This window comes from Bos indicus, chromosome 1 (assembly GCF_029378745.1).
Source record: "Bos indicus isolate NIAB-ARS_2022 breed Sahiwal x Tharparkar chromosome 1, NIAB-ARS_B.indTharparkar_mat_pri_1.0, whole genome shotgun sequence".
Lineage (NCBI taxonomy): Eukaryota > Metazoa > Chordata > Mammalia > Artiodactyla > Bovidae > Bos > Bos indicus.
This window is the reverse complement of record NC_091760.1, coordinates 79,887,554-79,909,436: the sequence shown is the minus strand read 5'-3', so window position 1 is coordinate 79,909,436 and position 21,883 is coordinate 79,887,554. Positions and strand designations below refer to the sequence as shown.

Genomic DNA, 21,883 nt, shown 5'->3' with positions numbered 1-21,883 from the left:
AAGAGGCTTCATTCTCTGTCCTTCTCCAGCTCTCCTTCTCCAAATAGTCCATGTCTCATCCTACTGAATTGCTTGTCATTCCATTAATACATTCTCAAGCTTCATACTTCCAGGCTTTGGGTACATTCTGTTCCCACTGTCTTGAATAGCTACCTCCCACCCTTGTATGCCTGGTAGTAGTAGCGGGGAGAGCAATATGGTATACACTAGGCGATAAGGGGGTACGTTGTTTGTAGAAATTTAAGATCAGTAATAAAACCAACTTAAATCTAGCCTTCTTTTTATTGCACTGGTGATTCTAAACATGGACAGTGACAAAACACTTCTCCACACTCAGACACCACTCAAAATGTCACACTCTCTTGGAGCACCATTGGAGCACAGTAGTCCACCTCATCCCTCAAAACCCAGCCTAGGGGTCTGCACATCTGCAAAGTCAAAGTGAAGTCACTCGGTCCTGTCTGACTCTTTGTGGCCCTGTGGACTGTAGCCTACCAGGCTCTTCTGTCCATGGGATTTTCCAAGCAAGAATACTGGAGTGGGCTGCCATTTCCTTCTCCAGGGGATCTTCCCAACCCAGGGATCGAACCCGGGTCTCCTGCATTGTAGGCAGACGCTTTACCGTCTGAGTCACCAGGGAAGTCTCCTTTGCACATCTGCAAAGACCTCCCTTTTTTAGAAATCTTTTTTTTTTTAAATTTATTTGTAAATTGAGGTATAATTGTTTTATAATGACATCTTAATTTCTGCTGTACAACAATATGAATCATCTATGAGTATACATACATTCTCCTCCCTTCTGCATCTCTCTCCCACCCACTCCATATCCCACTCCTGTAGATCATCATAGAGCTGAGTTCCCTGTGCTATACAGCGGTTTCCCACTAGCCAATCATAAAGACCTGCGCTGACCTTCCACCCCAGCCTCCCTCCACTCCCAGAAACAATGCGTCTCTCCTCTGGTCCGCTGCCTCTCCTGTTTTACACTGTTTTTCTCTCCTGCCCTTGAACTGCTACATTTCCCTCCTGTTTACAATTCTGTCTCTCCCAGGGGTCCTTGAATTCCTTGAAGACAGAGGCTCAGACATAGCTTAGTCTTCCCAACACTTAGCCCAGGGCTGGGGATGTCACAGGGGCTCAGAAAAGTGGTCATAAGTAAACAAACCAGCACGGTTTGAGTTGTTCTGAACACTAATTTGGGCATGATGAGTCTCTAAGTCACAACCCAATTAAAAGCTCCAATTTATGCTTAAAATGTTGCTGCAGGTCAAGTCTTAATGTTCTGGCTAGAGCGTCTCTCCTTGTCGGGACAGGATGGCATTTGGGTGGCATGGAAATGACTCACTGCCCCAGCGGCTTAACAGGATTACCGAGGGGCTCACGTTGCTCAATGAAGCATGGCAGGAGCCCGGGCGGTGCCAGCCAGATCAGGGGCCAAGGTTGTTGTCTCTGTGACTCTTTCCCTGGTGCCTGAGGACAGAGGAAATTAAAAGTCATTGCTCTCCACTAGCAGAGGAGAGAAAGATTCAAAAGAAACTCAGAGAGTGCCTCCCTCCGCTCAGTGAATATCATCCCCATATCTGCCCTCCAGATTCCAGCAGCTGACCTGGGAGGGTCTTTGGGTAAAATCTGAGTCAGTCAATGTTCTTATCTTTCAGATGAGGAGGCTGAGATCCAGAGAGGGGCATGAACTACTCAAGACCACACAGCTGATAAGTAACAGTATTGAGAGTTGAGTATTTTCGTTCCTTGTCTGGGGAGAAAACATCACCACATGGCATCAGGCAAAGACGTATAGAGCAGAAGGCAGGGAGATGAAATTCACACCCAGCTTTTGTCTACTGGCTTTTTTTGTTTGTTCATTTTGAAAATGGAAGTAAAAGTCACATAACATCAGATGAACCATTTCAAAGTCTACACCTGAGTGGCATTTAGTAGATTCGCAGGGTGGTATGCCCATCACTCCCATCTAGTTCCAAGATATCCTCAACCGCCCCCAAAGAAAACCTCTTACCCATTCAGCAGTCAATTTCTTCCTCCCAACAGACTGGCAACCACCAGTTTCCTGTCTCTGTGGATTTGGTTTTTCTGGACATCTCATGGAAATGGAATCTTAGGATACATGGCCTTTTGTGTCTTGCTTCTTTCACTCAGTATCATGTTTTTGACATGTAGCCATGTTGTAGCACACATCAACACAACATTCCTTTTTTGTGGCCGAGTAATATTCCTTTGTACATATATACTGTATTTGGTCTATCACACCTGGTTTTAACTAAGAGTTGGTACTGGAGTCCATCAACTTATTCCCGTGTCCTTCACTCTGCACTCTTTGAAGACCGGCACAAAGAGGAAGGCATAGTCAATGGATATTGATCAATGTGTGCCGTAGTTATAGCTCCATGAGGCACCGAAACAGAGAGTCAGCCACTGTGATGGTAAAAAGGACTGCTCACTGAGCCCAGGAGAGAACTGGTTTCCAGTTTCAGCTTATCAGATAGTCAACTGAGTGGCCTAAGACAGGTCTTTCCCCTCTCCTCGCCATGGCTTCCTCACATCTAAGGTAGGATAAGAATGCCTGTCCAATTGATCACATGTCAGGGTAGCTGGGAGACCTGAATGAAATGATATCTTCAAAGTATCCTGAAAACAGCTCTTCATGGTGTGAAGTTTTATCTCTTTTAAAACAACAACAAAGGAAAACCAGATGAAGCTCCCCACCTGCTAGCTTTCTGTTAGGGCATGGTGCTGACAATGGACAGAGAAATCTTATCAAGCAGAGTCGCTTGCAGGGGTGGCATATATTTCCCTGTATGGCCTGGATGTGGGGGAACTGCTCTTAGGAAGATGGGGGGAAATCAGCTGCATGTTCCCAGGGATCCTGAGGTTGACAAAGAGAGATGGGAGCAAGTAAAAGGAAAGCAAAAGGCTGCCAGTCTATGATGAGACTCCTCCCCAGAACCTTCCACCTTTAGTGACGTTACCAAATGCAAAGGCCTGGGTACAAGTGGATTTTTGTGAAGCCCAAGGAAAGCATTAGACTTTGCTCCTTGATTGACTGTGGGGCAGAACTGGGTAGCACACACTGACAAGAGGTCATGGAGGCTGAGCAAGGTGTGACAACATACACTGTCCGGACTCGTGGAAGTCGGGTGTGGATTTGAGGCTCTCTCAACGCTTGGTATCAGAATTCGGGGTCAAGTTTAAAAGAATCTCCAAGGATGTCAGTTAACATCAACCCCCAGGGCTGTGCCCCTGGGCAGTGCCACTGATAAGGGCCACAGTGTCCTTGCGCTCAGAATACAGTGAATCGCATCCTTGCACCCCATGCCGCCCTCACCACTGCAGCTGCAGTACAAGATCTGTGTGCTGCACAAGGGATCTCAGTACTGGTTTGGTTTTGCTCCCAAACCATGGTTGGCTCAGAAGTCCTTATATGGTAACCACAAATGAACAACCTTTGCAAATAAGGCAGACCCCTGGAATGGTACCCATGTATATTCTGCTGTCAACAGTAGAGAACCTGTGCAGTAACAGGTCTCCCTGAGGGCCTAGTAAACCTCTGCTCTTCTCTCAGTTGCCAGGTGACATGCTATTTACCGGCTTGGAGCACTAAGCCAATGAGATTGGTATTGAGGCTCAGAGCTCTGCCTGACACAGTTAGCTAGAGGGAAGGCTGCTCCTCATAAGGGAGATCCATACACTTTGGCCAAATCATCTCCTTCCTTTAAATTGCTCTAAAGGAAATCAACAAAAGCACAAAGCTAAATATCCTTAGATGTTCTTTACCAATTACCAGTAACACTAAGCAGCTGGAGACATAAAATTGCAACAATAGGTAAAAGCAAGAAGTGTGTTGTGAATCACCACAATGGCATTTCTGCAGCTATAAAATAAAGATTGGAGCAATATGGCAAGTGCGTATAATATTAAGGGAAAACACAGACAGTTACTAGTATGTGCGATAGGATTGCAACTACATAAAAATGTGCATGGTACACGGACAAAAAGATAAAAGAGACAGTGGAAAATAAAAAATGTTGCAAAAGATAAAAGAACCATAGGTGACTTTTTCTTTAATATTATATTTTATATCATCTTAGTATTTCAAAAAGTTCAAGCCTGTGTTCTTATCCAGCTGTTTATCTACATCTGTTTTCCCCACCCAGTTTGATTTCATACATCTGTCTCTATCAAGATACTTATAACTTCTGTGTTGACTTGCTCCTATCTCACAGTGTAGATCCTTCAGCAAGTGAAACCCACACAATGTTGGGCAAGATGTGGTTAAACAATAAATGATGTTCCAGGCTGGTGTTGCTTGGGAGATGTTTGATGATACCACACTGGTAGTGTCACTGTCTTATAAATGGAGGATCCACTTTCAGTTTGGACTCTGCTCAGAAAGTCTTCCCACCAAAGAGGCTTTAAAACCCTTCCCAGCAACCAGCACACAGAGACCAGAGCTGCCGGGACTGATAAATCCTGATCCTCACTGAAGAAATGCATCTCCAGCACCATCCATGAAGAATACTGCTACGAGCCAGAGGTGCTCCTATGTGTTTGCTGAGCAAGGTGACGCTCCCATGTGATGGGTGAGCAACTGCAGTGTGAGTGGGGCTGCCGGTCGCGGGGCACACACACAGACTGACAGACTGAGATTCCTCTGTGATCGGTAAGTAAAGGTCTAGAACGAGTGATGGGCATTTCAGTCCAGATTAGCCCATGAAAAACCCGAGAATTCTGGCCCAGAGAAGACAGTGCTAACCCCACAGGGACTCTTCCTTCAGCCTTAGCCAGCTGGACCCCAGATCCTCCCCGGATACTTGCTAATTTGGCACCAGAACTCATGGTACAGTCTCTGTACCATTTATTTTCTACAAGATCAAGCAGGGGATGGTGTTTAAATCTCATTCCAGAGACTGCTCATGCATCCTCAGCACTTCCTGATAAAGTCCTTTAGGATATCGGGGATCGCTCCATAGACACCTGGCCCAGGTGAGGGCTCTCCAACAGCCAGAATTAGGGCTCAATATCCAGGGCAGGCAAACCTGGGAGAACATCTGCCCCTAGAAAATTTTGTTTGAACAAGCTTGCATCTTTCTGAATCTGAACCTATCTCTCCTGGATGAGAAATGTCCTTGATAATGATTTCCATAAAAACATCATAGAGGAGAAGGATACACAAGCAGATGGTAACACAGGCTGCTTTGGGGGAGGACAAGAGGAAATTGGAGAAAGGGTAAGAGGGAGACTTTTTTACTGCATTCCATTTATGCTTTTTTTGTTGTTGTTTTTTTTTTTTTTAACTACTCATTACCATCTCAAATAAGTGGGTGAATAAGGAATGAACAGTTAGGTAAAATTAAACAAAATGAAAATCGGCAGAGATTTGCCAATGACATTTCCTTGCACTTGGGACTGAGACTAGCAGACAATTTATGTGGTGGTGATAAAAATTAGTGGATTCCAAGAAGATGTCATATAATAGGACCTTAGCCACCATCTGAGCCTATTATTATTTGAAATTCACTCTCAAGACTTAAGACAATAACTCACCATAAAATGCTCACATTTGCCCTTAAAAGGGAAAAAACATTAATAAATTCATCTTCATCTAATACAAATCCAAAATGACCCCTACCCACTGGAGAGGCAAGGGATCAAGCCGGTTACTCAATGACTGGAACTATAACTCTGTGACCCCAAGGGTCAGTGTCTGCATTGAGAGGGAAGAAAAATTTGGTGGGAAGCAAGGTTTGCTATGGAGCTTCACCACATCAGCTCCTCAGCTTCTGTTCTCATGGCCATGAAGCAGGAACCAGGTCTGAGGATCAAGCTAAAGTTCTTTCCAAACAGTGGGCCACAGAACCCAGGGCCAAACACCGAGCAAGCTCACTGCTCTGCCCAAGCCCCTCTGGTGTTCTGCACAGGCAAGGAATTAGTCCCGCTCTCTTTTACAAAGGGGTCCTGTCTCTTCTCTGTGGTGGTGCCACAGTGGGGACAGGCCTTGAAAGGAAGTGAAGGAGCAAAACGGAGGGGCCACTGGTCTGCCATCAGCAGCGAGATAAGCACGGGCGTGTGAATAGGGGCTGCCCAGCAAAGGACAGGCTCTCCGAGATGAGATGTCAGCGCCATGTCTTTGCCTTTCAACCCCAGGAGCTTGTTAATAACCTCTTTACAAAAAAGGACTGAAGACGAGGTTTCTCAGCCCCATCTGAACAGACTTATGTACAAAAGCTTCACTTTGGAAAGAGAACTGAACCAAAGCAGCCCGTCCTAGTCCTCTCCCAGGGGAACGGTCGCTGCTTGTTCAAAGGGCACCTCTGAAACCCAGCCACCCTTGAAATCCTGGGGTCTGGGTGGCCCAGGTGAAGAACCAAGCCTCCAGACCTTGGGAAGGGGAATATGGCTCACCCCAACCTCTGCCTGTGGAAGGAGCACTACCCTGACTTGACTGAAGTGGAGAGAACGATGCTTCTTTCTGCTTGAGCTACCCGATCACACTGCCTGATGCCCAGCCTCTCTGACTCTCAAACCCTTCTGCAGCTCCCAGCTGTCTGTCACTTGAGTCTCTTCTTCCTTCTGACGCTCAGGGCCTCCAAAGTCTGGTGCTAACCCTAGTGCCAGCTGCGCACACCTGTATGCCCATCCAGGTACCCAGCCAACCCCAAGCCTCCCCATCCTTCCTGCCTGCCCACACCAGCCTCTCCCCTGGAAACGATCTCCCTCACTCTTCAAGCTTTCAGACTGTCACTTCTCGAACTCTGAGCCTTTCTGCACCCCAAAGATCTTCTCTTCACCCCAAAGGCCTTCTCTTTGCCCTGACCTCCTTTCCTGTCCACTGCTCTGATCACCTATTCAAGAAGAATTCCCCTCTCTCAACTCTAAGAGCCTTTTTCCTGTATTTTTCTCAGGGTTCGTAACTTTCTCCTTCACATTTTTTCCCTGGGTGCCTCTCATGACTCGGCCCTCAGGGTGGCCCATGATGGCTGGCACACAGGGGCACCTAGAGCACAAGCCCCCTGCAGGTCTGCCAAGTTAGCTTCAGGTGGAGAGCTGACTGGCTGACCTCTTTCCCGGCGGCTCCAGGGTTTCACACACCTGTGAGTCTATGAATAGGCAAAGCAGAAGGCCAGACAAGCATCTTTTCTGCTTCTGTCCCAGGTCCAGGGCGCTCCCTTTAGGGATCAGTGCTTTAAATCATCCCTCACTGCACTGCCGTGGAGCAGTGATGGATGCTGACCTCTCTCCCCTGAGGAGCCCTCTCCTTTGCTTGTGGGTGGCCGTGTTTTTCCTCTGCACCCTCCTGAGTGTCCCAAGCCCACTGGGAAGGATCCTGAAGAGCCGTCCTGCTCCTAGGAGTGCACCCGTGGCTCTGTCCTCCTTCGCACCAGCTCCAGCCTTCCTCCTCCTGTGTTTCTACGCCCACGACAGGGCCCAGTTCTGGGAGTCCTGTGGTCACTAGGAGGAGGCTGGGTGCAGGGCCTGGACAAAGGGCACAGAGACATACCTTCCCCTGCAGAGACAGGAGGGAATTTGACTTGAGCCTGTTTTCAGGGTAATTCGGCATCAAACATCATCGAGGCCTGAAATCTGGCCAAGTCTTTGTTTTGTTTTGTTTTTTTCCTTTCCTCCAATCAGCCCGGGGCACCGGGGAGGGGGAGGGCGTTCAGGGGGTGGGGGCCGCTGGCCTACTGGGGCTGAGAGGGAATGCTGAGCATGCAGAAGTGGCCCATTGAGAGCCCCGGCTCACAGCCGCTCACAGCCCAGGGGCGGGTGGCACCCCTGCTCCCCCCACAAGGGCAGCTCTGTCCTGTGGGCACAGGGCTCCGTCCCAGCCCCACTGGCTGAGAGAGAACAACATTTCCTTATAAGGCCCCGACCGCCCTGCCAAGGCTGGACGCTCCGACAGACTGTAGCTTTCCATTCTCCTCGCCCGGCTCCAGCGCAGGCCTTGAATGTCGCCCTTGTTGTCAGGCCCCTCCTCTCCTCCCCGGCCCCCACCCCACCCACTTCCATTCCCTGCCAGGGCCAGCCCCACCGAGCCTAGCCGGATAAACAGCCCTGGGCCTCTCCCACGCAGGGACTGCTCGGCTTAGGCCTGCTGGAGGCAGCACAGGGTAGCAGAAAGAGCGGTGGGGCGCTGGGTTGGGCCGACCCTACAGGTCCCTTCCTGGTGCCTGTGGCTTCGGGGCAGCTCTGGACGCCTGTGAGCCTGGCTCCTTATCTGGAAAATGAAGATGTCATTGCCACGGGGTCCAAATTCTTTGCATTGCTTTCACAGTCCTTCCCAGTGAATCTACCTTCATAGCTTCACCTCTGCTTGCTCCCCCGGGCCAGGTTCCCCAAACTCCTCCCCTCTCCCCCACTGGCTTTCTCTGTAGCCTGAACTGAGCCTAGCAGGTAGAAAGACCTGGATGAAAGGCCCAGGGAACTCCACCTGCAGAGCCCCACCCTAACAATGCCACTTCCTCCCCACCCCCGGAAAAGTGAATCGTTTCTTCTCTCCTCAACATTTGCATGTACCTCTCTAAGAGGCTTCCCATTTTGCAATTTGTCTGATATGTTTACCTGCCTTTTCCTTTACCAAGGGATGAGCTTCTTGAGGTTCAAATGGATCCTCTTTATATTCCGGAGCTCAACCACTGTACCAGGCACACTAATGTGGCTTCGTGAAAGGTCATTGTATAAATATCGAAATGCACAGTGCTGAGCAAGCCATCAAGAGACAACTGATGTGCAAATACGATGTGAACTATGAAGGGCTGTGCACCTGTGAAGGGTAACAACTGTACCATGCTGCTTTTCACTCCAAATTCTACTCTTTGTGATGCCATTATAACCTTACCCATCTGCCCAGTTCTGGATCCTGAATTCTGGATTCACTGAAGCCCCTGGGTGTTTGTTGTTGTTTAGTTGCTAAGTTGTGTCTTTTGCTACTCTTTTGCAACCCCAAGAACTGTAGCCCTCCAGGCTCCTCTGTCCATGGGATTTCCCAGGTAAGAATACTGGAGTGGGTTGCTATTTCCTCCTCCAGGGCATCTTCCTGAATATGGGATCAAATCCACATCTCTTGCATTAGCAGGCAGATTCTTTACCACTGAACCACCAGGGAAACCCATCGCACATGTTTAACATGTATCAAAGATATTATTGGTCCTTAGAATGCCATTGTTGGGGACTAAAAGGGGTTTGGGGAATTATCCCATCATTTCCACACTGACATCTTCCATGCAGATGTCATGTGGCAACACGTGGATTAAATGAAGGGGGTTCCAAGTCCTCAACCCTACCTGTTTTACCATTTCTACATCATAGGATCCTACAGCATTCTCAGAAAAAAAGAATCCACTGGCTATAAAAGTTAGAAGCACATTGATTAATCCAATCTCAACATGTGACAACTGAAGCAGCTGAACTTCCTAAGAGAAAAGTGACTTTCCTAACATTTCAGGAGTCACACACTAATCACGATAGATCTGGGGCCCCTGATTTGCATACTGAAGACTTGCCCAGCATTGTTGCCAGCTTAGGGCTGAGTAATGATGGAAGGATGTAGCTGCATAACTTGTCAAGCTGAGTTCTCGTGGGTCTGGAATTTGTCAAGTTCCAAATAAAGAATTTCAGTCTCTGCTAGAACAAATCTCCCTGAAATGGAAATTCTGCAAATTATGAGGTCAGTGATTTGTAAGCACACCACAGTCAGGTACTGTGTGTGGTGGTTTAATCACTAAGTCGTGTCTGACTCTTGCTACTCCATAAACTGTAGCCTGCCAGGCTCCTCTGTCCATGGGATTTCCCAGGCAAGAATACCAGAGTGGGTTGCCATTTCCTTCTCCAGGGGATCTTCCTGACTCAGGAATCGAACCCGGGTCTCTTGCATTGCAGGAAGATTCTCTACTGACTGAGGTACAAAGGAAGCCCAAAAGTGAGGGCCTGCCCTCTCTGAGGTTCAAACTCAGGACCTTCAGATTATGAGACTGGTGAGAATCTAGTCCCCATGATCCTAGCAACAATTTGAAAGACAAAAATCTTATTCCAGGATGCAATATCCTTTTCCTCATCTACATACTCATTTTCTCAGAGATGATGTTGACAGACTGAAGATCATGGTTAATCATGAGCCATATTCTAACATTCCTATTTGCCACAGGACAAATTCAGGGTACAAGGTGGGTCTGCGTTGGGCTGCGTCTAAGGGATTTAGTTACTAGAACAACAAAATACTTTATTATAGTGAAGTTTCTCCCAGGAGATGCCTAAAGTAGCAACACAGGAAACCAGGAGAAGTGGAAAGAACTTTGGGTCAGGAGTTAAGAAATGAAACTCTGTTCCTGTCTCTAACACTGACTGTGAAACCTAAAGCAAATCAACTGTCTTTGCAGGTCTTCAGCTTTTCAACTACAAAATGAAAATAATAATGCCTTCAAGATAATTTTCAAAAGCAGTAAGAACTAGACTAATTAAGACTATAGTCATAAATGTACTTTATGAACAGTAATAATTCAAAAATGTATGTACCTAAATAAGGGCTAGTTATTAATAGGCAGTGGTTCTCCCCTTGGGGTTATTCTTCTGAATATAGAAGAGAAAAATCCCTTTTCCAGCACTCTGAAATGCTTGCTCCATCCCCCAGTTCCCTCCTGGCCACTGGCAGCCACAGGATTGCTGATCACTTTCCAGGAAATCAGGAGGGAGGTGGGGCTGCTCTTGCTTCAGGAAACAGGAGGACAACAAAAGGAGAATCCTCTCACCCTGCTTTCCCCTTCACTTTCTTCCCAGGCACAAAGAGAAAGAGTTTGCCAAGTCCAGGTTCTGGGCAAACTCCGGCTGGATTAAGAAAGTCATTTCTCTTCTCTGAGCCTCTATTTTCCAAAATATGAAATTGAGTGGTTGAACATTGTGATATTTAAGTCTAAGGGTAACAGTGTAACTTATTGCCAGAATAGAGACACTTCTGAATATGAAAAATTATTAGTAATTATACCAGGATGGGACTTCCCTGGTGGCTCAGTGGTAAAGAATCTGACTGGCAATACAGGAGACACAGGAGATGCAGGTTCAGTCCCTGGGCTGGGAAGATTCCCCGGAGGAGTAAGTGGCAACTGACTCCAGTATTCTGGCCTGGGATATCCCAAGGACAAAGGAGCCTGAAGGACTATAGTCTATAGTGTCGCGAAAGATTTGAACACGACTTAGCGACTAAAACACAACAGCAACATACCAGGATGACGATAGCAAATAGAACTGTACCAGGCAAACTGGATGTATGGGCATTTTATGAAACCCTGTTTCAACTTGCACTATTACTGGAAAAACAAGAAGGCAAAATGAACTTAAGGAAAAAATATTTCAGTTCCCTCAGTGTGGTCTTGGCCACAGAGAAACTTTGACTAAATCTACAGGTTGTTTTTACTTGTTCTCAGTGAACCAAAGGCAAACTCACTATCAAGTCACACATATAAAAGAGCCTGAATACCATAAAGCATTTCTACATCCTTTAGCTCCAGGCAAACAATCCTGTGAGGCAAGCCTGGGAAGGCAGTAATCCCATTTTAGAGGTTTTCTTTTAATGGCCTAGAGAAAGTTAAGGGCTTGCCCAAAGTCTTGTCATTAAAGAATCCACCTGCAATACAAGAGACCACCTGTATCACAGGAGACCCAGGTTCCATTCCTGGGTCAAGAAGATCCTCCAGAGAAGGAAATAACAACCCACTCTAGTATTCTTGTCTGGAAAATCCCATGGACAGAGGAGCCTCGCAGGCTATCGTCCAGAGGTCACAAAGAGCTGGACACGACTGAGCAAGTAAACCACCACCACCACCAAGATCATGGAGCAAAGAAGCACAGTCATGCCCTAGGCTATTGACTCTGTGCTTGCTCTGTTGCCCCAAGTTAGTAAAGAGAGCACTTAACTTGTAAAGGCAGATTGGCTTTAGGCTGGCTACCTTTTATCCAGGAAATCCCTTTGCTACCCATAACAATGATAAGCAAAGCATAGACATTTTTTAGACCCCTGAAGCTTGAGGTTGACCAGGGTCTTGAGAATCAGCTAAATTTACAGACGAGGAGACCAAAACCCAGAGAGAATGAGGTGGCCAAGATTACCCATCAAGACCCACATTCAAGAAGAATTTAGGTCCCAAATGCCTCCTCTAGCACTCTTTTAGAAGGCAGTGGCACCCCACTCCAGTACTCTTGCCTGGAAAATCCCATGGATGGAGGAGCCTGGTAGGCTGTAGTCCACGGGGGTCGCTAAGAGTCGGACATGACTGAGCGACTTCACTTTCACTTTTCACTTTCATGCATTGGAGAAGGAAATGGCAACCCACTCCAGTGTTCTTGCCTGGAGAATCCCAGGGACAAGGGAGCCTGGTGGGCTGCCCTCTATGGGGTCGCACAGAGTCGGACAGGACTGAAGCGACTTAGCAGCAGCAGCAGCAAACACAAACAGACTTAGGAAAGTAAACATAACTTATACTCCTTTGGCACCTTTCAAAGATTCATGAATTACCTTTTGATTTTCTAATGCTGAAGAGCCTCAAGCTATTACTTCCTTCCTTGTGCTCTCCGAAGCTAGTTGAGCATATTTAAGTTGAAGGCATTCAACAGACACTTCTTATTTCTCTTCCCTGCACTTCCAGTGAAGATCAAATTAAATGAAGTTTCCTCCTGGGCAAAGCTTCCATAATTCAAAATGTTTACTGGAGTCCTGAGGGCAAACCAAAGGGAGCTTGCCGTGCGGTGGTGAGCTCTTGGAAAATGAATAAGGAACCTTGGATCGAAGTTCTGTTTCAGCTATTCCTTAGCAGCACTCCCTTGACTGAGTTATTTGCCCTCTCTGGGCCTCAGTTTCTTCATCAGTAAATGAAAGCGTGGTATTAGGTAAGATTTAAACATTCTTCCATCTCTAGTGAGCTATGTCCAGACTGTAAGTGTTTTCAAGTAGGACACTGATCCAATTCTTTTCAATCCATTAGTGTCATAGAAGTCAGTGTCCAGGAGAGGTTTTGTCACCTATTGCGTCTTGCTGATGGATATTTTCTATCCCTTTGCCCTATACTCCTTTGTCCTACTGCTGATTAGCACAAGTAACTACTTGTACCAGCTAAAAGAGGCAAAGGGGGCCGGTCATTCTCTCTAGTACAAACCAGGGGGTGGTGAGTTAAATCAGAGGCATTAGTCATGTTGCCTCATTGACTGATTCCTCATAAATGAATACAGCTCTGAAAAACTTTACTCAAAGCCTGACCATTTATTTCCTGATTTATTACCTGTGCTGAGATCATTGCTGTAGATATTTCTCCAAAGAACTGTAACTATAGGGCAAAATAATGACTCCATGACATACATTGATGTCGCTGACTCCAACCTCCCTGAAGATAGAGGAAAACCTTCCAGAAGACATACATAGCAATGACTTGTTTCTAGCACTGCGGACCATTAGCACAGCTTGGGATTCTGAGCTGGAAGTTCAGACCCAAAATACCTATCCTGTCAGTCTCCTCTTGAGTGGGAGGGGAAGCTGCTTACAGTCAACTTCTGTGTCTCTTGCCCAGCACCCTTTCTCTTTCTTCTCATACAGAAAGTTCTTATTCAGTGGAAAATCCATCCCGTGTACTATATATGGAGACAGACTCTTCCCACACACACAAAGAGGCAAATATGTGTCCTGGACTGGGTCACCGTATGAAGATGAGGGTGAATGTGAGACCAAAGCAGGTCAATCCAATACCGCACCATGACTTTTCTGCTTTTAAGGACGATGATTATTTTTTCCCCATTGAGTTTATTTAGTTGATAGAATGTGAGTCTTACAGATGATTATCCTGCCCATATATGGAGAGAGCTGGAAAGAAGAAAACCTGGTGATGGTATCTGAGCCCCGGGATACAGCCAAGCCTGAAGCAAGACCACTCTTAGGCTTTTCTATTACTGAGTTCATAAATACACTCTTTGGTATGGGCTATTTCAGTTAGGTTTCTCTTATTTGTAACCAAAGAACTCTTGACTAATGTTATCTTCTTATTAGATACTCCATGGGAACTTTGAATATCAGAGCTGAAATAACTTCTAATGTGTTCAAGTCCACTATGAATAGAGAAACTGAGAAATGAATAGAGAAACTGAGAGGATCTGCTTAGAGGTATCCTAAAAGTTCTAGGACTAAAAGCCAGATCTTTTCATCACTCTAAAAGTTTCCCCAGAGGTCACTTATTTCAATACTTGATTTGATTCTAATGTGAACTCCACAGTGTAAAACACAGGAGAAAAAAATGCCTCTGAGCTTCATGCTTTATAAGATCTGAGACATACCACATTCCTGAAATATTTTGATCATACATCTGTGTCACCCTTTCATTTCTCATAACATTTTTATTGCTGTTATAATTTCAGAATAAAATGTCTTGCTTCAAATCCCATCTACCATTTATTTACAAATTGTGTGAACTTGGACAGGTTAGTGATAATATTGTGTGTCCATTTCTTCATCTATGAAATGGAGGTGATAGAAAGAAACAGTGGCCACTTCATAGAACTATCAGAAGCATTGACAAAATCCTTGTGGAGCATTTAGCCCAGTGGCTGGCATACAGCATCCAGTAATTTTGACTATTGCTATTAGTTTATGATTTTTGAAACAACACTGAGAGATAAGACAGCATATAGATAGGAAAGTCAAGGACCAGATGTCTAAGACAAGATAGTGAGTGGAAGAACGGAAACCGAGTCCCACCTCACGTGATCCTTACTATAAACTCTATTCTATAAACTAGTTGGTCATTTCAGATTGTGTTCACTAGTTCATACATTCACTGATTCTATCATTATTTCACATGTTCATTAATTCAGCAGCTATTTCCTGAGAACCATAGATCCTTTCTAGCCCTGGGAGCTACCATTTAGAGACCTGGGTTGATTCTTGTTCTTTCCTAATTCACTCTTTAGGCCCAAGGCAAGTGACATCATCTCTTTGGGGGCCGGTTTCTTCAAGACACTGGGTAAGATGTCTGAAGGCTCCTTTGGTAGAAGCTCCCGTTTGCTGTCCTCGGTATGACCAGCTTGGAGGAGACAAAGACGCGGTCCAGGGGCTTACCTAGAGGAGCCCATAGCTAAGGGGGAAGAATAAACATAACCGATATGACTTGCTTCAAGATGCTGGAGGACAACACATGTCATTTAAACAACATTTCTTAGTGAAATAAATTTGGTGTCTACATGCCATATGCCAGGGTTCATGGGAAAGTTGATTTCTGGCATGTTGGGGGTGGGGGAGGGGCTCTCTCCTCCCGCAGATGGATGACCATGTACAATAACTTTCAAATAGATGCACACTGGCAGCCCTGGGGCCTGATGAAGCCTGTAAAAAGTGTTTTGCTTGGCCTGCAGTACTTTTTAAACATTTTAAGCCAACTTTTAGCAGCTGGGAAGTTTCTCATTAAAACCCAGATTTCTAGATTCTATTGAAAAAGCAAAAGCTCTAGGGACACCGGGCTGGAATCCCTACAGTGGCAACTGACATCTTAGCGGCTTCGCAAAAGCTCTAGGGACACTGGGCTGGAATCCCTACAGTGGCAACTGACATCTTAGCGGCTTCTCTTACGGAGGTGCTGCGTCTCTCCCTAATCAGAGAGGAAAGTGTAACTTCATCTTGAGACAGACTGTATGAATTCAGGGAAAATGGACATCAGGCCTATCATGTGAGTTTAAAAAAATTTATGGAGGAGAGTAATGGGGGAGCTGAATGTATTGTGATAACCCAAATATGTTATTAATATAAGCATATTAATACATATAAACATATAATTATATAGTTTATTTATATTGTATATATGTACATATTTACATTTATATAAACATATATTTTATACTCTAAGTTTCTGGATTTCCTTAGGTATTAACTTCAGCCTGGCAAGGGGCCAGCATGCTTTGATATTTCACAAAGAGGAATGTTGCTAGATCTGAACAAATCATTTACACATGACACTTCCCTTCCTCAAAGGGCATCTGAGTTGGTAACCCTGGGTCTTACTGTGATGTACTAGTAACCTGGCTCTCTGAAGAAAAAAAGTCTTGATTCGAATAGTTTGCCAAACTCCAAAGGTAAGTACTCCCACCCTAACCAAGTGCAAGGATGACTTAACAACTGATTCAATATTTCTCAAATGTTAGCAGTTGATTCTTGTGAGTCAGTACAGGCAGATTCAGCACACCGGCTCTATCTAACTCCAGAACATGGGAATATCAAAGCTTGTTACTTTCCTCTCACTTAGAACTCTATGGAGGGACATAAAGTTGTCTAAGACATGCCTGTCTTTGGGGGAATTTTGGTTCAGTTCAGGAGATAAAGCAAATACCTTTGAAATAATTAGAGGGCCTTTTGAGCAGTCAGTAGTCTTCCCAACATCTTTGCTGGAATGTCGAATAAGAATATCAAACTCACTACACCCAAAATAGTTTTCCTGGACTTCCTGCCAAAGTTGTATTATATTCTCCCAAACTTCTATCTCAAAAAGTTGACTTCTTCCTAGTTCTCAAGCTAAAAGATAAGGAATCATCCTTGATTCCTTTCTCTCTCAACCTCCTTGTCCAATTTAGAAAGTAGTCTCATGTATCTACCTCCAAAACTTATTTTAAACCGTCCACTGCCCTGCATCCCACCAGAGCAATCCTAGTCCTTTTCTGATGCCTCTCTCTCTGGTCCAGTCTCTAAACTCTTGGCTCTTCCTCAGCATCAACCTTCACCAGTTATATTTTCTCTCCCTCCCTGTGTGCCATGACCAGCTCCTTCTCATTCTTCAGATATCTGTCTGAATATCACCTCCTTACAGCTTCTTCTCTGCCTATCCTATCTAACGTAGCTCTCCCTACCTGACTGGTAATTCCCCATTCCATCAACCTATTAATCATCTCAGGTGGCTCAATGGTAAAAGAACCTGCTTGCCAATGCAGGAGACCTTCAGGAGATGCAGGTTTGATCCCCTGGAGGAGGAAATGGCAACCCACTCCAGTATTCTTGCCTGGAAAATCCCGTGGACAGAGGAGCCTGGCAGGCTACAGTCCATGGGGTTGCAAAGAGTGAAACATGACTGAGCAACTGAGCACATTCATTATCACATACTTTGTTCACTTGCCTATGACTTGCTCATTCCCATACACACAACATGTCAATTCCACGAGGGTAGGAAGCACTTATGCCTTGATTTTGCTCTATGTCTTCTGCCTAGCACAGTGCTTATCAAGGGTAGTCGTTATATAAATCCTTGGTTAGTTAATGAATGGATAAATGAATGAAGGGTAGAGGTGAAGTGAGACTTGATATTTCAGAATTCCCTTTTGGCCCTAACATGTTAGAAGTCTGTGGCTTTAAGAGCATAATTCTGTTCCTTCTGATGTGGGTCCAGCTCTCAAAGTAAAGCTGAATTCAGTGGGGAGGCAGACAAGTGAAGAAACCAGCAGCCAGCTGGCTCCCTGGAGGAAGTGGTAAATATACTGGGCTTTTCCAGTCTTCAGAATCACTTACACAGAAGACATCTGACACCTTATAGAAAATTTACCTTAATCTTCATTTCAATTGTGATAGTGATTATAAAAACTTGATGTCCTTAAATATCCATGTATGTGTGTGTATGCTGATTACCAGGTTTAAGCTGGCATAAAGAATTTGCTGAATTTGCCCAGAGGCCCGTAGACTTGACCCCCTTAGCTGGCTTGATGTTTGAAGGCATGATCTGTTCCACACCTCAGAGAAGACCCACTTAGGACAGGAAATGAATCATCTGTGTTCCACGGAGGACCTACTTCAGATTGGACTACACTAAATGTGAAACAGATTAAACCGGAATGAAATCATGACATATTTGCTCCCTCCCACACTGTGGGACATGTCATAACCCCGTGGTACCTTACCCTGAAACTTTCAATCCTGAGGAGGTCTTCTGAAATCACCTGTCTGACCCTCTTGTTCTCTAGAAGGGGAAACTGAGGACCAGAGAAGGGCAGTGACTTGTCCAAGTTTACATAGCATATTTGGAGCAGAGCCAACATTGGATTCTTGTCCTATCCCAGTCAAACGTCCTAAAGAAACATACACATACAAGCTGAGTGTTCTTTCATCTTAATTTTTTTAAAAAGACCCATTGTTTTGTTTTATTTATTTAACTTTTTGGCTACACAGAATGTGGGATCTTAGTTCCCCAACCAGGAATGGATCCCACACTCCATGCATTGAAATTGTGGAGTTTTAACCACTAGACCACCAGGGAAGTCCCACAAGTTGAGTTTTTAAAGAAAAAAATAAAAACATTCTTTTGTTTAATCTTTGTTAGCAACTTGATGAGCTATTTACTGACTTTTTCTAATTGAAAATTAAAATTTTAGCAACTAACCTCTAGTCTTACTAGGGTTCTAGGACATCCCAAAGGAATTTGGCTTAAAATGATTAAAGAAGTCTTCACATAGTAACATGTAAGACAGTCCATACCATTTTATAACAAGAGATAAATGTTATTTTAACCATCAGTAAAAAACTACGTCACTGTAAAAGCAACAAAAAGAACTAATTCTTTTCATTTTAATCCTTGTAGTTAAGACTTGGAGATCATCCCTTGCAGTTTTCAGCAATTTGTTTGAGATGTGAACGCAGTAGAAGGATGCATGCCAACCTGTTAAACTGTTACACATGCAGTATTGGAGAATACAGAGGAGATATTAACTGAAAAAAAGATAGGAATTTTTGTGAGCTTTTGAATCTGTCAAATGTTCAGAGCAGTTTGGGGAGTAACAGTATTTCAAGACGTATTTATTTAAACATAGTGCCTGACAGACAAACAGGAATCATTTGACTAATTTCTTTATATCTAGTCTGAAAAAGGCAGCCAGTACCTCTCAAAGGGCAGAAAGAATTAGAAACAGCTGCCCAATTCACTCTCCTGGATCTGTCTTTCCCCAGGGTCACCAGCTCTGGTGTGAAAGCAGTCAGTGTAGAGTCAGGAGTCTTTCTACAGAGACAATAGGGAACCAGTTTTGGAACCCTAGACCAGTGCTTCTCAGACTTGAGGTGTCTAGAAATCACCTGGGGTATTTGCTAAAATGCAGATTCCTGGGCCCACTTACAGGGCATCGAACTTCCTAAGAGTCTGGCTTGGTCCCCAAGAATCAGCATTTTAATCAGCACTCTTAGTTGATGCTGACACAACTAGATGTTAGAACAAACATGCTAACATCCATCAGCTGTAGGCAAGTTATTCCCTTTTCTCTGAGTCTTAATTTCCCATAAATGGAATGAGGACACTGGACAAGGGTCATCTCTAAGATCACTTCCTGATTCAGGCAATAGAGATCTATGACTCTTGAATGAGAAGGTTGGGTCCCTACCTTGCCCTGGACTAGCTCCATAGCCCATTTGGGCCATGTGCTTATAGGAGCATTTCACTCAAACACAGGCACTTTTCAACACAGAGCTCAGTGGGAACCATGGAGGGGTTCAGGGGTTCCCGGCCAGGTCCTCCCACTGCACGCCATCCACAGAGTGCTCTCTGACTTGTTCTTTTCACTCTTGCAGGTCCTCAGATGGCACCTCCACAACCCACTGTCCTCAGGCAGGAATATCCAGGAAGTACCTGGTTCTCTAGACCCCTAATCCTGCTTCAGATTTAGAGTTTACTAACCAGGATGATGCTCCAGGTTAATCATCTCAAACTACTCAGAAAAAACAAAACCTAAACAGAGAGTTTATTTAGAAAAAACAAAACCTAAGCAGAAAAACATCTATTTCTGCTTTATTGACTATGCCAAAGCCTTTGACTGTGTGGATCACAATAAACTGTGGAAAATTCTGAAAGAGATGGGAATACCAGACTGTCTGACCTGTCTCTTGAGAAACCTGTATGCAGGTCAGGAAGCAACAGTTAGAACTGGACATGGAACAACAGACCGGCTCCAAATAGGAAAAAGAGTATGTCAAAGCTGTATATTGTCACCGTGCTTATTTAACTTATATGCAGAGTACATCATGAGAAATGCTGGACTGGATGAAGCACAAACTGGAATCAAGATTGCTGAGAGAAATATCAATAACCTCAGATATGCAGACAACACTACCCTTATGGCAGAAAGTGAAGAGGACCTAAAAAGCCTCTTGATGAAAGTAAAGGAGAAGAGTGAAAAAGTTGGCTTAAAGCTCAACATTCAGAAAACTAAGATCATGGCATCCGGTCCCATCAGTTCATGGGAAATAGATGGGGAAACAGTGGAAACAGTGGCAGACTTTATTTTGGGGGGCTCCAAAATCACTGAAGATGGTGATTGCAGCCATGAAATTAAAAGATGCTTACTCCTTGGAAGGAAAGTTATGACCAACCTAGATAGCATATTCAAAAGCAGAGACATTACTTTGCCAACAAAGGTCTGTCTAGTCAAAGTTATGGTTTTTCCAGTGGTCATATATGGATGTGAGAGTTGGACTGTGAAGAAAGCAGAGTGCCAAAGAATTGATGTTTTTGAACTGTGGCGTTGGAGAAGACTCTTGAGAGTCCCTTGGACAGCAAGGAGATCCAACCAGTCCATTCTGAAGGAGATCAGTCCTGGGATTTCTTTGGAAGGAATGATGCTAAAGCTGAAACTCCAGTACTTTGGCCACCTCATGCAAAGAATTGACTCATTGGAAAAGACTCTGATGCTGGGAGGGATTGGGGGCAAGAGGAGAAGGGGACGACAGAGGATAAGATGGCTGGATGGCATCACTGACTCTATGGACATGGGTTTGGGTGAACTCTGGGAGTTGGTGATGGACAGGGAGGCCTGGCGTGCTGCAATTCATGGGATCGCAAAGAGTTGGACATGACTGAGAGAATGAACTGAACTGAACTGAAACAGAGAATGAGTTCCTTAACGATAAGAGATGCTAGGCAAAGATTTTCTTTTTTCTCTCCTTAAGATATATTAATGATTACCTAAAGAAGTTACAAAATTTTTCTTTAGCATTTGTAAATCCTCAAAATTAGAGAGTCAACTATTATAGCTTGGCCAGGAAAAAAGCTTGTTTTCAGCCTTTGACTCTCCTAGACATTGGTTCTTTCCAATGCCTGAGGCTATGACTCCTACTACAATTACAAGGTTTTACCTCCTGGGTTTAGATATGTTCACCAGGCCCTTCCTAAGGTCAAAAGATTTAATTCCTTCTACATCTTCACTTTGGACACTTTCTTTGAAAACCTCCTGAATCTTTCATTTTAAGCTCCTATACTAAGTTACTCAACTTTGTTTCTTCATCTTCCTTCAATACTCATACTCCCATGGCAAAGCATTGACCAGAGCACAACATATATGGCAGAAAGAGAAGATGCCAGGGGGAGAAAACACAAGTTGCCAAAGACTCTTAATTCTCACAGTGGAATTGAAGCGCCCATTGACTGAGAGCCACTTGTAGGGTGGGACAGTAATGATCATTGGTTGAAAGAGCACCATCGAGTTTATTCATCGCTTACATCCTGAGAGCATATTCTAACTCTCCAATCCCCGGTAGATATATTTATGATATGATATGAATGACACATGTTTCAAGGAAAAAAAATCATAGTAATTATGGTTGAAATGAATCTGTATTATTAAATGGGGGATGACAAAAATCAACTTTCCTTTCCATTCTTCATGAGGCAAAGGGTTTCTGGTCTATAAGAGACTTCCAATGTTTTCAAACTGAGATGATATAATTTCAGACAAAGGCCAAAAAAAAAACCAACATGATATTTTCATTAAACTGACATTTCATAACGTCATAACATCTATGACTTTAACAGTAAATTGACTGTTTCTATCAGGCTTTTTGAATCACTGAAGATATTTTAAAGATACTTTATTGGTTTTGCTATAAGCACCA

At 44.5% G+C, this 21,883-nt stretch overlaps 1 long non-coding RNA gene across 2 annotated transcripts; it reads left to right on the top strand.

Moving 5' to 3' along the window:
• The first annotated feature begins 4,409 nt into the window (after nt 1-4,409).
• On the top strand, nt 4,410-21,636 carry LOC139179094 (uncharacterized). Of its 2 annotated transcripts, XR_011563519.1 has the most exons (4): nt 4,410-4,675; nt 14,036-14,149; nt 14,953-15,005; nt 19,568-21,636. It is a non-coding gene; the product is annotated as an uncharacterized lncRNA (long non-coding RNA). The 2 variants fall into 2 exon arrangements; XR_011563509.1 differs by lacking the exon at nt 14,036-14,149.
• Nucleotides 21,637-21,883: the final 247 nt, after the last annotated feature.